Genomic DNA, 13,266 nt, shown 5'->3' with positions numbered 1-13,266 from the left:
ACCTTCGCCAGGGTGGGCGCCTTGGTGCGCACACCTTGGCTGGGCTGCGCACCCGGGCGCGCACACCTTGGCACCCGCGTTTCCTTCATTTTAAATTTTTTTTTTTTACAATCTCTCAAGTGGGAAATTCTATAATCTCAACTTTTTTTGCCTTTTCAGGAAACTTTTGAATGGAGCGCATCATTGGTGCGCTCCGAAGTGTGCTCCAAGGTGCGCACCTCTGGTGTGCTCCAAAGCTCTCTCCAGCTGCGTGCACCTGCCCCGGCCGCGCACCCGGCCCCGCCCAGCTTCGCTCACCTGTCCCGGGCGTCTGGTGCGGAACCTTAGAGTAAGAAACATCACCGTGCACCTTGGCCAACGTGCGCGACTCGACCGAGCGCGCACTGGCCGAGGTGCACACCGATTTCACCTGGGTGCGCGCGCAGCACCTCGGGCGCACCGGGGTGCGCGCACAACGCCCGGGTTGCACCGTGGCCTGTGTGCTCGGGGCGCCTCGGGTGCGCGCTCGGTGTCGCCCCCGCGCGCGCGGTAGTGCGGGCAGCGCACCCCGGCCCGGCCCGGCCCCGACGAGAACGCAAACGGGCAAAAGGTTTATTCAAATAGCATTGCGACGCCCGGCGAAAAACTAAAAAAGGGTGCAACACCGGGACTTCCCGGGAGGTCACCCATCCCAGTACTACTCCGGCCCAAGCGCGCTTAACTGCGGAGTTCTGATGGGATCCGGTGCACTAACGCTGGTATGATCGCACCCGTTATGAGCTTGTCGCAGTGTGTACTTAGCAAACCGCGACCCACGTGCGAATCCACCCCGGCCACCCACCCCCGTCGAGGTGCACACCCTCCCTCGCGAAGTGCGCCCCGTTCGCCAAGTGTGAGCCCTGCCCGGGTGCGCGCACCTTGCTAGGGCGTCGGGTGTGCACCCGGCCCGGCCTACGTGCGTGCACCTGGACGGGGCGTCGTGTGCGTGCAGTGTCCCGTCTGCAACGCGGTGCCCACACACCACCTCGGGCGCAACGACCTGCGCTCACATGTGGGCCGAGTGCACCTTGGTGCATGTTCGGGGCGCCTCGGGTGCACGCTCGATCTTGCCCCGGTGCACCAAGGCGCTCGGTTTGCCCCGGGTGCGCACTTGGTGCAAGGTGGGCACCCAAAATAGGGATCAAGCACCAAAACACAAGTTTCGGGATGCAAAATGGGACCCAAGGACCACAAATGCGTTCCAAGACCCATGATGGGTCCACGAGAACAAAAATGTGTTCCGAGACTTAATAAACAAATATTGGGTTTTAGGAGAAGAAACATGCTCTGATGCCCAAAACGAGAATCGACCCCGAAAAGGCCACAGGCCAAAAGTGGGATGCGAGACAAAAAAAAATGGGACCCGAGGACCAAAATTGGGTTCCCAGGTCGAAGACAGGGCAACCGGACAAGAAACGACCTCTAAGGCTCGAAATGAGTCCCGACGACTAAAACTTGACAAGAAGCACCCATCAGGCACCCAACTCGACACCCATGGGATGCCGACCCACCCGGGCTTCCACCTAGCACACCTTGGCACCCACCCACCCTCGCACCCAACCTCGCACCCAACTTAGCACCTTTGAACCCACATTGGCACTCACCCTGACCCTGGCACCTTGGAACCCACATTGGCACTCACCTTGACCCTGGCACCCACCTTTGCACTCACCTTGGGACCCACCCTGGCTCCCACCTCGGCACCCACCCAGACACCCACCTTGGTTCCTTGGCACCCACCTTGGATCCTTGGCACCCACCCCGACACCCACCTTGGCACGCAACTTGGCTACTTGCCACCCACCTTGGCTCCTTGACGCCCACCCCGACAACCACCCCGTGACCTACCCTGGCTAGGGTTGGTGCACACCCACCCTGGTGCCCACCTTGGCACCCACCCCATGACCCACCTTGGCACGCACCTTAGTACCCACCCCGTTACCCACCCTAGGACCCACCCCGTGACCCACCTTGGCCAGGGTGGGTGCCTTGGTGCGCACAACTTGCCTGGGCTGCACACCAGGGCGGGCTCAAGATGGCACCCGCGTTCCGTTTTTTTCACTATCTTTCAAAACGGAAATTTTAAAATCTCGTTTTTTTTTTTTTTTTGCCTTTTCTGGAAATTAGTGAAGGCAGCGCATCAAAGGTGCGCAATGCTGGTGCGAACCCGGGAGCGCTCCGATGTGTGCTCCAAGGTGCGGCGTGCACGAAGTCCGAGCCCGGCTTGCCCTGGGTGCGCACCTCGCGTGCACCTTCGCCGGGGTGAGCACCTTGGCTGGGTTGCGCGCCCTGGTGCGCACCAAGGAGCGCTCTGAAGTGTGCTCCAAGGTGCGGCGTGCACGAAGTCGGAGCTCGGTTTGCCCCGGGTGTGCACCTCGGGTGCGCACCTCGCGTGCACCTTCGCTGCGGTGGGCACCTTGGCTGGGTTGCGCGCCTTGGTGGGCACCATGCAGTGCACGAAGTCGGAGCCCGGTTTGCCCCGGGCGCGCACCTCCGCCAGGGTGGGCACCTTGGTGCGCACAACTTGCCTGGGCTGCGCACCAGGAAGGGCTCAAGATGGCACCCGCGTTCCGTTTTTTTCACTATCTTTCAGAACGGAAATTTTAAAATATCGTTTTTTTTTTGCCTTTTCTGGAAATTAGTGAAGGCAGCGCATCAAAGGTGCGCAACGCTGGTGCGAACCTGGGAGCGCTCCGATGTGTGCTCCAAGGTGCGGCGTGCACGAAGTCGGAGCCCGGTTTGCCCCGGGTGCGCCCTGGTGGGCACCATGGTGCGCACCAAGGAGCGCTCCGAAGTGTGCTCCAAGGTGCGGCCTGCACGAAGTCGGAGCCCGGTTTGCCCCGGGCGTGCACCGCGGGTGGGCACCTTGGTGCGCATGCCTTGCCTGGGCTGCGCACCAGGGCGGGCTCAAGATGGCACCCGCGTTCCGTTTTTTTCACTATCTTTCAAAACGGAAATTTTAAAATCTCATTTTTTTTTGCCTTTTCTGGAAATTAGTGAAGGCAGCGCATCAAAGGTGCGCACCTCGCTGCCCACCACGGTGCGCAACGCCGGTGGGCACCCGGGAGTGCTTCGAAGTGTGCTCCAAGGTGCTGCGTGCACGTTGTCGGAGCCCGGTTTGCCCCGGGTGCGCACCTCGCGTGCACCTTCGTCGGGGTGGGCACCTTGGCTGGGTTTGCCCCGGCTGCGCTCCGAAGCGGGGTTATTGGAGCGCCGCCTCTTTTTTTGTCGGAGCGTTTGGTGGGGTTTCTCGCATTGGCTCTTCCCAGGCCCGGTTGCCACCCTGGCGCGCACGAAGTCGGAAGTAGGGTTAATTGCCCGGGTGCGCACCTTTGCCAGGGTGGGCACCTTACCTGGGCTGTGCACCAGGGCGGGCTCAAGATGGCACCCGCGTTCCGTTTTTTTCACTATCTTTCAAAACGGAAATTTTAAAATCTCCTCTTTTTTTTGCCTTTTCTGGAAATTAGTGAAGGCAGCGCATCAAAGGTGCGCACCTCGCTGCCCACCTTGGTGTGCTCTGAGGTGCGCACCCGGGAGCGCTACGAAGTGTGCTCCAAGGTGCGGCGTGCACGTTGTCGGAGCCCGGTTTGCCCCGGGTGCGCACCTCGCCTGCACCTTGGCCGGGGTGGGCACCCTGGCTGGGTTTGCCCAGGGTGCGCTCCGAAGCGGGGTTACTGGAGCGCCCCCTCTTTTTTTGTCAGAGCGTTTGGTGGGGTTTCTCGCATTGGCTCTTCCCAGGCCCGGTTGTTGGGTGCGCTCCCACCCTGGCGCGCGCGAAGTTGGAAGTTGGGTTAATTGCCCGGGCGCGCACCTTCGCCAGGGTGGGCACCTTGGTGCGCACACCTTGGCTGGGCTGCGCACCAGGGCGGGCTCAAGATGGCACCAGCATTCCCTTTTTCTCACTATCTTTCAAAACGGAAATTTTAAAATCTCGTTTTTTTTTGCCTTTTATGGAAATTAGTGAAGGCATCGCATCAAAGGTGCGCACCTCGCTGCCCACCTTGGTGTGCTCCGAGGTGCCCACCACGGTGCGCTCCGAGGTGCCCACCACGGTGCGCAACGCCGGTGCGAACCCGGGAGCGCCCCGATGTGTGCTCCAAGGTGCGGCGTGCACGAAGCCGGACCCCGGTTTGCCCCGGGTGCGCACCTCGCGTGCACCTTGGTGCGCACACCTTGGCTGGGTTGCGCGGCCTGGTGGGCACCATGGTGCGCACCAAGGAGCGCTCCAAAGTGTGCTCCAAGGTGCGGCGTGCACGAAGTCCTAGCCCGGTTTGCCCCGGGTGCGCACCTTCGCCGCGGTGGGCACCATGGCGTGCACGAAGTCGGAGCCCGGTTTGCCCCGGGTGCGCACCTCGCGTGCACCTTCGCCGGGGTGGGCACCTCGGCTGGGTTGCGCGCCCTGGTGCGCACCAAGGAGCGCTCCGAAGTGTGCTCCAAGGTGCGGCGTGCACGAAGTCGGAGCCCGGTTTGCCCCGGGTGCGCACCTTCGCCGCGGTGGGCACCCTGGTGCGCACCATGGCGTGCACGAAGTCGGAGCCCGGTTTGCCCCGGGTGCGCACCTCGCGTGCACCTTCGGCGGGGTTGCGCGCCCTGGTGCGCACCAAGGAGCGCTCCGAAGTGTGCTCCAAGGTGCGGCGTGCACGAAGTCGGAGCCCGGTTTGCCCCGGGTGCGCACCTCGCGTGCACCTTCGGCGGGGTTGCGCGCCCTGGTGGGCACCATGGTGCGCACCAAGGAGCGCTCCGAAGTGTGCTCCAAGGTGCGGCGTGCACGAAGTCGGAGCCCGGTTTGCCCCGGGTGCGCACCTCGCGTGCACCTTCGCCGCGGTGGGCACCATGGCGTGCACGAAGTCGGAGCCCGGTTTGCCCCGGGTGCGCACCTCGCGTGCACCTTCGCCGGGGTGGGCACCTCGGCTGGGTTGCGCGCCCTGGTGCGCACCAAGGAGCGCTCCGAAGTGTGCTCCAAGGTGCGGCGTGCACGAAGTCGGAGCCCGGTTTGCCCCGGGTGCGCACCTCGCGTGCACCTTCGCCGCGGTGGGCACCATGGCGTGCACGAAGTCGGAGCCCGGTTTGCCCCGGGTGCGCACCCCGCGTGCACCTTCGCCGGGGTGGGCACCTCGGCTGGGTTGCGCGCCCTGGTGCGCACCAAGGAGCGCTCCGAAGTGTGCTCCAAGGTGCGGCGTGCACGAAGTCGGAGCCCGGTTTGCCCCGGGTGCGCACCTCGCGTGCACCTTCGCCGCGGTGGGCACCTTGGCTGGGTTGGGCACCATTGAGCGCTCCGAAGTGTGCTCCAAGGTGCGCACCATGGCCCTCCAAGGTGCGCAGCATGGCGTGCACGAAGTCGGAGCCCGGTTTGCCCCGGGTGCGCACCTCGCGTGCACCTTCGCCAGGGTGGGCACCTCGGTGCGCACACCTTCTCAATGTTTTCTTGCCTTTTCTGGAAATTGGTGAAGGCAGCGCATCAAAGGTGCGCACCTCGGTGTGCTCCGAGGTGCGAACCCGAGAGCGCTCCGAGGTGCCCACGAAGTCGAAAGTCGGGTTAATTGCATTGTTTTCCCCGGGTGCGCTCCGAGGTGCGCAACATCGGTGCGCACCAAGGAGGGCTCCGAAGTGTGCTCCAAGGTGCGCACGATTCGGAGCTCGGTTTGCCCGGGGTGCGCACACCTTGGCTGGGTTGCGCACCCTTTGTGCGCTCCAAGGTGCGCACGAAGTCGGAGCTCGGTTTGCCCCGGGTGCGCACCTTCGCCAGGGTGCGCACCTTGATGCGCACGCCTTGGCTGGGCTGCGCACCTTGGTGGGCGCCATGGTGCGCACCTTTCGTGCGCTCCAAGGTGCGCACGAAGTCGGAGCTCGGTTTGCCCCGGGTGCGCACCTTGGTGGGCGCCATGGTGCACTCCGAGGTGCCCAAGATTGGTGCGCACCAAGGAGCGCTCCGAAGTGCGCTCCAAGGTGCGCAGGTGCGCGCGAAGTCGAAAGTTGGGTTAATTGTCCGGTTTGCCTCGGGTGCGCACCTTGCGTGCACCTTCGCCAGGGTGGGCGCCTTGGTGCGCACACCTTGGCTGGGCTGCGCACCCGGGCGCGCACACCTTGGCACCCGCGTTTCCTTCATTTTAAATTTTTTTTTTTTACAATCTCTCAAGTGGGAAATTCTATAATCTCAACTTTTTTTGCCTTTTCAGGAAACTTTTGAATGGAGCGCATCATTGGTGCGCTCCGAAGTGTGCTCCAAGGTGCGCACCTCTGGTGTGCTCCAAAGCTCTCTCCAGCTGCGTGCACCTGCCCCGGCCGCGCACCCGGCCCCGCCCAGCTTCGCTCACCTGTCCCGGGCGTCTGGTGCGGAACCTTAGAGTAAGAAACATCACCGTGCACCTTGGCCAACGTGCGCGACTCGACCGAGCGCGCACTGGCCGAGGTGCACACCGATTTCACCTGGGTGCGCGCGCAGCACCTCGGGCGCACCGGGGTGCGCGCACAACGCCCGGGTTGCACCGTGGCCTGTGTGCTCGGGGCGCCTCGGGTGCGCGCTCGGTGTCGCCCCCGCGCGCGCGGTAGTGCGGGCAGCGCACCCCGGCCCGGCCCGGCCCCGACGAGAACGCAAACGGGCAAAAGGTTTATTCAAATAGCATTGCGACGCCCGGCGAAAAACTAAGAAAGGGTGCAACACCGGGACTTCCCGGGAGGTCACCCATCCCAGTACTACTCCGGCCCAAGCGCGCTTAACTGCGGAGTTCTGATGGGATCCGGTGCACTAACGCTGGTATGATCGCACCCGTTATGAGCTTGTCGCAGTGTGTACTTAGCAAACCGCGACCCACGTGCGAATCCACCCCGGCCACCCACCCCCGTCGAGGTGCACACCCTCCCTCGCGAAGTGCGCCCCGTTCGCCAAGTGTGAGCCCTGCCCGGGTGCGCGCACCTTGCTAGGGCGTCGGGTGTGCACCCGGCCCGGCCTACGTGCGTGCACCTGGACGGGGCGTCGTGTGCGTGCAGTGTCCCGTCTGCAACGCGGTGCCCACACACCACCTCGGGCGCAACGACCTGCGCTCACATGTGGGCCGAGTGCACCTTGGTGCATGTTCGGGGCGCCTCGGGTGCACGCTCGATCTTGCCCCGGTGCACCAAGGCGCTCGGTTTGCCCCGGGTGCGCACTTGGTGCAAGGTGGGCACCCAAAATAGGGATCAAGCACCAAAACACAAGTTTCGGGATGCAAAATGGGACCCAAGGACCACAAATGCGTTCCAAGACCCATGATGGGTCCACGAGAACAAAAATGTGTTCCGAGACTTAATAAACAAATATTGGGTTTTAGGAGAAGAAACATGCTCTGATGCCCAAAACGAGAATCGACCCCGAAAAGGCCACAGGCCAAAAGTGGGATGCGAGACAAAAAAAAATGGGACCCGAGGACCAAAATTGGGTTCCCAGGTCGAAGACAGGGCAACCGGACAAGAAACGACCTCTAAGGCTCGAAATGAGTCCCGACGACTAAAACTTGACAAGAAGCACCCATCAGGCACCCAACTCGACACCCATGGGATGCCGACCCACCCGGGCTTCCACCTAGCACACCTTGGCACCCACCCACCCTCGCACCCAACCTCGCACCCAACTTAGCACCTTTGAACCCACATTGGCACTCACCCTGACCCTGGCACCTTGGAACCCACATTGGCACTCACCTTGACCCTGGCACCCACCTTTGCACTCACCTTGGGACCCACCCTGGCTCCCACCTCGGCACCCACCCAGACACCCACCTTGGTTCCTTGGCACCCACCTTGGATCCTTGGCACCCACCCCGACACCCACCTTGGCACGCAACTTGGCTACTTGCCACCCACCTTGGCTCCTTGACGCCCACCCCGACAACCACCCCGTGACCTACCCTGGCTAGGGTTGGTGCACACCCACCCTGGTGCCCACCTTGGCACCCACCCCATGACCCACCTTGGCACGCACCTTAGTACCCACCCCGTTACCCACCCTAGGACCCACCCCGTGACCCACCTTGGCCAGGGTGGGTGCCTTGGTGCGCACAACTTGCCTGGGCTGCACACCAGGGCGGGCTCAAGATGGCACCCGCGTTCCGTTTTTTTCACTATCTTTCAAAACGGAAATTTTAAAATCTCGTTTTTTTTTTTTTTTTGCCTTTTCTGGAAATTAGTGAAGGCAGCGCATCAAAGGTGCGCAATGCTGGTGCGAACCCGGGAGCGCTCCGATGTGTGCTCCAAGGTGCGGCGTGCACGAAGTCCGAGCCCGGCTTGCCCCGGGTGCGCACCTCGCGTGCACCTTCGCCGGGGTGAGCACCTTGGCTGGGTTGCGCGCCCTGGTGCGCACCAAGGAGCGCTCTGAAGTGTGCTCCAAGGTGCGGCGTGCACGAAGTCGGAGCTCGGTTTGCCCCGGGTGTGCACCTCGGGTGCGCACCTCGCGTGCACCTTCGCTGCGGTGGGCACCTTGGCTGGGTTGCGCGCCTTGGTGGGCACCATGCAGTGCACGAAGTCGGAGCCCGGTTTGCCCCGGGCGCGCACCTCCGCCAGGGTGGGCACCTTGGTGCGCACAACTTGCCTGGGCTGCGCACCAGGAAGGGCTCAAGATGGCACCCGCGTTCCGTTTTTTTCACTATCTTTCAGAACGGAAATTTTAAAATATCGTTTTTTTTTGCCTTTTCTGGAAATTAGTGAAGGCAGCGCATCAAAGGTGCGCAACGCTGGTGCGAACCTGGGAGCGCTCCGATGTGTGCTCCAAGGTGCGGCGTGCACGAAGTCGGAGCCCGGTTTGCCCCGGGTGCGCCCTGGTGGGCACCATGGTGCGCACCAAGGAGCGCTCCGAAGTGTGCTCCAAGGTGCGGCCTGCACGAAGTCGGAGCCCGGTTTGCCCCGGGTGTGCACCGCGGGTGGGCACCTTGGTGCGCATGCCTTGCCTGGGCTGCGCACCAGGGCGGGCTCAAGATGGCACCCGCGTTCCGTTTTTTTCACTATCTTTCAAAACGGAAATTTTAAAATCTCATTTTTTTTTGCCTTTTCTGGAAATTAGTGAAGGCAGCGCATCAAAGGTGCGCACCTCGCTGCCCACCACGGTGCGCAACGCCGGTGGGCACCCGGGAGTGCTTCGAAGTGTGCTCCAAGGTGCTGCGTGCACGTTGTCGGAGCCCGGTTTGCCCCGGGTGCGCACCTCGCGTGCACCTTCGTCGGGGTGGGCACCTTGGCTGGGTTTGCCCCGGCTGCGCTCCGAAGCGGGGTTATTGGAGCGCCGCCTCTTTTTTTGTCGGAGCGTTTGGTGGGGTTTCTCGCATTGGCTCTTCCCAGGCCCGGTTGCCACCCTGGCGCGCACGAAGTCGGAAGTAGGGTTAATTGCCCGGGTGCGCACCTTTGCCAGGGTGGGCACCTTACCTGGGCTGTGCACCAGGGCGGGCTCAAGATGGCACCCGCGTTCCGTTTTTTTCACTATCTTTCAAAACGGAAATTTTAAAATCTCCTCTTTTTTTTGCCTTTTCTGGAAATTAGTGAAGGCAGCGCATCAAAGGTGCGCACCTCGCTGCCCACCTTGGTGTGCTCTGAGGTGCGCACCCGGGAGCGCTACGAAGTGTGCTCCAAGGTGCGGCGTGCACGTTGTCGGAGCCCGGTTTGCCCCGGGTGCGCACCTCGCCTGCACCTTGGCCGGGGTGGGCACCCTGGCTGGGTTTGCCCAGGGTGCGCTCCGAAGCGGGGTTACTGGAGCGCCCCCTCTTTTTTTGTCAGAGCGTTTGGTGGGGTTTCTCGCATTGGCTCTTCCCAGGCCCGGTTGTTGGGTGCGCTCCCACCCTGGCGCGCGCGAAGTTGGAAGTTGGGTTAATTGCCCGGGCGCGCACCTTCGCCAGGGTGGGCACCTTGGTGCGCACACCTTGGCTGGGCTGCGCACCAGGGCGGGCTCAAGATGGCACCAGCATTCCCTTTTTCTCACTATCTTTCAAAACGGAAATTTTAAAATCTCGTTTTCTTTTGCCTTTTATGGAAATTAGTGAAGGCATCGCATCAAAGGTGCGCACCTCGCTGCCCACCTTGGTGTGCTCCGAGGTGCCCACCACGGTGCGCTCCGAGGTGCCCACCACGGTGCGCAACGCCGGTGCGAACCCGGGAGCGCCCCGATGTGTGCTCCAAGGTGCGGCGTGCACGAAGCCGGACCCCGGTTTGCCCCGGGTGCGCACCTCGCGTGCACCTTGGTGCGCACACCTTGGCTGGGTTGCGCGGCCTGGTGGGCACCATGGTGCGCACCAAGGAGCGCTCCGAAGTGTGCTCCAAGGTGCGGCGTGCACGAAGTCCTAGCCCGGTTTGCCCCGGGTGCGCACCTTCGCCGCGGTGGGCACCATGGCGTGCACGAAGTCGGAGCCCGGTTTGCCCCGGGTGCGCACCTCGCGTGCACCTTCGCCGGGGTGGGCACCTCGGCTGGGTTGCGCGCCCTGGTGCGCACCAAGGAGCGCTCCGAAGTGTGCTCCAAGGTGCGGCGTGCACGAAGTCGGAGCCCGGTTTGCCCCGGGTGCGCACCTTCGCCGCGGTGGGCACCCTGGTGCGCACCATGGCGTGCACGAAGTCGGAGCCCGGTTTGCCCCGGGTGCGCACCTCGCGTGCACCTTCGGCGGGGTTGCGCGCCCTGGTGCGCACCAAGGAGCGCTCCGAAGTGTGCTCCAAGGTGCGGCGTGCACGAAGTCGGAGCCCGGTTTGCCCCGGGTGCGCACCTCGCGTGCACCTTCGGCGGGGTTGCGCGCCCTGGTGGGCACCATGGTGCGCACCAAGGAGCGCTCCGAAGTGTGCTCCAAGGTGCGGCGTGCACGAAGTCGGAGCCCGGTTTGCCCCGGGTGCGCACCTCGCGTGCACCTTCGCCGCGGTGGGCACCATGGCGTGCACGAAGTCGGAGCCCGGTTTGCCCCGGGTGCGCACCTCGCGTGCACCTTCGCCGCGGTGGGCACCATGGCGTGCACGAAGTCGGAGCCCGGTTTGCCCCGGGTGCGCACCTCGCGTGCACCTTCGCCGGGGTGGGCACCTCGGCTGGGTTGCGCGCCCTGGTGCGCACCAAGGAGCGCTCCGAAGTGTGCTCCAAGGTGCGGCGTGCACGAAGTCGGAGCCCGGTTTGCCCCGGGTGCGCACCTCGCGTGCACCTTGGCGCGGTGGGCACCATGGCGTGCACGAAGTCGGAGCCCGGTTTGCCCCGGGTGCGCACCCCGCGTGCACCTTCGCCGGGGTGGGCACCTCGGCTGGGTTGCGCGCCCTGGTGCGCACCAAGGAGCGCTCCGAAGTGTGCTCCAAGGTGCGGCGTGCACGAAGTCGGAGCCCGGTTTGCCCCGGGTGCGCACCTCGCGTGCACCTTCGCCGCGGTGGGCACCTTGGCTGGGTTGGGCACCATTGAGCGCTCCGAAGTGTGCTCCAAGGTGCGCACCATGGCCCTCCAAGGTGCGCAGCATGGCGTGCACGAAGTCGGAGCCCGGTTTGCCCCGGGTGCGCACCTCGCGTGCACCTTCGCCAGGGTGGGCACCTCGGTGCGCACACCTTCTCAATGTTTTCTTGCCTTTTCTGGAAATTGGTGAAGGCAGCGCATCAAAGGTGCGCACCTCGGTGTGCTCCGAGGTGCGAACCCGAGAGCGCTCCGAGGTGCCCACGAAGTCGAAAGTCGGGTTAATTGCATTGTTTTCCCCGGGTGCGCTCCGAGGTGCGCAACATCGGTGCGCACCAAGGAGGGCTCCGAAGTGTGCTCCAAGGTGCGCACGATTCGGAGCTCGGTTTGCCCGGGGTGCGCACACCTTGGCTGGGTTGCGCACCCTTTGTGCGCTCCAAGGTGCGCACGAAGTCGGAGCTCGGTTTGCCCCGGGTGCGCACCTTCGCCAGGGTGCGCACCTTGATGCGCACGCCTTGGCTGGGCTGCGCACCTTGGTGGGCGCCATGGTGCGCACCTTTCGTGCGCTCCAAGGTGCGCACGAAGTCGGAGCTCGGTTTGCCCCGGGTGCGCACCTTGGTGGGCGCCATGGTGCACTCCGAGGTGCCCAAGATTGGTGCGCACCAAGGAGCGCTCCGAAGTGCGCTCCAAGGTGCGCAGGTGCGCGCGAAGTCGAAAGTTGGGTTAATTGTCCGGTTTGCCTCGGGTGCGCACCTTGCGTGCACCTTCGCCAGGGTGGGCGCCTTGGTGCGCACACCTTGGCTGGGCTGCGCACCCGGGCGCGCACACCTTGGCACCCGCGTTTCCTTCATTTTAAATTTTTTTTTTTTACAATCTCTCAAGTGGGAAATTCTATAATCTCAACTTTTTTTGCCTTTTCAGGAAACTTTTGAATGGAGCGCATCATTGGTGCGCTCCGAAGTGTGCTCCAAGGTGCGCACCTCTGGTGTGCTCCAAAGCTCTCTCCAGCTGCGTGCACCTGCCCCGGCCGCGCACCCGGCCCCGCCCAGCTTCGCTCACCTGTCCCGGGCGTCTGGTGCGGAACCTTAGAGTAAGAAACATCACCGTGCACCTTGGCCAACGTGCGCGACTCGACCGAGCGCGCACTGGCCGAGGTGCACACCGATTTCACCTGGGTGCGCGCGCAGCACCTCGGGCGCACCGGGGTGCGCGCACAACGCCCGGGTTGCACCGTGGCCTGTGTGCTCGGGGCGCCTCGGGTGCGCGCTCGGTGTCGCCCCCGCGCGCGCGGTAGTGCGGGCAGCGCACCCCGGCCCGGCCCGGCCCCGACGAGAACGCAAACGGGCAAAAGGTTTATTCAAATAGCATTGCGACGCCCGGCGAAAAACTAAAAAAGGGTGCAACACCGGGACTTCCCGGGAGGTCACCCATCCCAGTACTACTCCGGCCCAAGCGCGCTTAACTGCGGAGTTCTGATGGGATCCGGTGCACTAACGCTGGTATGATCGCACCCGTTATGAGCTTGTCGCAGTGTGTACTTAGCAAACCGCGACCCACGTGCGAATCCACCCCGGCCACCCACCCCCGTCGAGGTGCACACCCTCCCTCGCGAAGTGCGCCCCGTTCGCCAAGTGTGAGCCCTGCCCGGGTGCGCGCACCTTGCTAGGGCGTCGGGTGTGCACCCGGCCCGGCCTACGTGCGTGCACCTGGACGGGGCGTCGTGTGCGTGCAGTGTCCCGTCTGCAACGCGGTGCCCACACACCACCTCGGGCGCAACGACCTGCGCTCACATGTGGGCCGAGTGCACCTTGGTGCATGTTCGGGGCGCCTCGGGTGCACGCTCGATCTTGCCCCGGTGCACCAAGGCGCTCGGTTTGCCCCGGGTG

At 63.8% G+C, this 13,266-nt stretch overlaps 3 non-coding genes across 3 annotated transcripts; all 3 read right to left on the bottom strand.

Annotated features, from left to right (window-relative positions):
- Positions 1-632: 632 nt before the first annotated feature.
- LOC131861739 (5S ribosomal RNA) lies at positions 633-751 on the bottom strand. Its single transcript, XR_009360771.1, has one exon. It is a non-coding gene; the product is annotated as a 5S ribosomal RNA (ribosomal RNA).
- A 5,916-nt stretch (positions 752-6,667) lies between these two features.
- LOC131861738 (5S ribosomal RNA) lies at positions 6,668-6,786 on the bottom strand. The gene has a single exon (XR_009360770.1). It is a non-coding gene; the product is annotated as a 5S ribosomal RNA (ribosomal RNA).
- A 5,988-nt stretch (positions 6,787-12,774) lies between these two features.
- On the bottom strand, positions 12,775-12,893 carry LOC131861737 (5S ribosomal RNA). Its single transcript, XR_009360769.1, has one exon. It is a non-coding gene; the product is annotated as a 5S ribosomal RNA (ribosomal RNA).
- Between the last annotated feature and the right edge of the window lie 373 nt (positions 12,894-13,266).

The sequence above is a fragment of the Cryptomeria japonica genome, unplaced genomic scaffold (genome assembly GCF_030272615.1).
Source record: "Cryptomeria japonica unplaced genomic scaffold, Sugi_1.0 HiC_scaffold_32, whole genome shotgun sequence".
NCBI classification, from domain to species: domain Eukaryota; kingdom Viridiplantae; phylum Streptophyta; class Pinopsida; order Cupressales; family Cupressaceae; genus Cryptomeria; species Cryptomeria japonica.
The sequence above is the reverse complement of the archived record's forward strand: the minus strand, read 5'-3'. Positions and strand labels throughout refer to the sequence as shown.